This window comes from Etheostoma spectabile, chromosome 12, assembly GCF_008692095.1.
Source record: "Etheostoma spectabile isolate EspeVRDwgs_2016 chromosome 12, UIUC_Espe_1.0, whole genome shotgun sequence".
In the NCBI taxonomy this organism is placed as follows: domain Eukaryota; kingdom Metazoa; phylum Chordata; class Actinopteri; order Perciformes; family Percidae; genus Etheostoma; species Etheostoma spectabile.
Window position 1 is genome coordinate 4,519,169 of NC_045744.1, and position 1,294 is coordinate 4,520,462.

A 1,294-nucleotide genomic window follows, 5' to 3' on the forward strand; every position below is an offset into this window, starting at 1 on the left:
GGGGGGGGGGCAATTTCTGGGAACAAAGGTCCTCCTCAATGAGCTGCATGAATGTCACATCACATTCAATGAGTCGATTCAGCACGTCTAAGAGTTCTCAAATGCTATCCTAGAATGATATGTTCAAGTTTAAATGAATTGAAGGTTAGTCCCACTGGTATTTATCTTCCTAATCAGCCACAGAAACTGTACGCTGTACTACCAACATTCTACTTTGGCAGTAGATTAGTTGATCCTTTACGCTGTTGAAGTTTTCTTTGATGTCGCTGATGATGCTGAAGATGTCAGCTCTGGGCTTCACATCTCGTCTCGGATAACAACCACTACGGGGAGATTTGAATGCATCAACCAGGGATCACTAATCTAAAGGCGGTTGAATGATCTTGGGCGTCGTGGGGGTTTGAACAGGCTAAGTGGCTCTTCACAGAGGATCGCGTTTACATCCTACAATCCTACATCCTTTATATTACTCTCATCTGCAGAACGTTAACCGCTATTAGAAATGTCACTTCTGACGGATGTGTATCCTCCCACACTGCTGGTTTCAAGGAGCAAATTTAAAAGATGCAAGTTTATGCAAATTGGCGTGGTAGTCTTTGCCTTGTGTCAGCTTCATTTAACAAAAAGGAACGCAAGAGCTCTGTGGTTTCAATTTCCTTTAAAAAAATCCCACCACAACAGAATTTTCTTTTCAATTTGTTGTCGAGACACGCTTGGCTTTCTGTAGAGTCCTCCACACATGTAAATTTGAGAACAAAGTGGTCCACAAGCACAATTAAAGTGTATCCCGCTAAAATGTATTCCTCTGGTGAATCATCTGTAAAGCACAAAAAACATCAGGCTACATGAAAATCGTTTGAAAAACACATATTTTTTATTCTCATCAAAGATGATTTTGTTGACAACCAAACAGCGAGAATATGGGTCAAATCTGGATATTTCTATGGCATGTCATTCACATTCATGTCTCACAACATCAGAGTTCAGTTACACTGAACACACTTAGGACCTTAAACGGTGCATTGTCAGAGAGTCACCACTTCCCCTCAAGAAAATCACTTCTCAACAATAAGGCTGCCGTTCATCAGTTTTTTCCCCCCATACGTCAACAAATCTAATCAAAAGACCAAATTCAACAATGTCAGTTGATCAGTATTTGAGCCTGTGACCTGGGGTTTTGGGGGGCATTGACCAACTGCAACTTTGCTTGTTTGAAAGCCGTGATGTCTCTCTCTCTCTCTCACAAGAGGGCCACACATTCTCTGGCCAGGCAAAGCAGAGAAAGGGGAGGTAA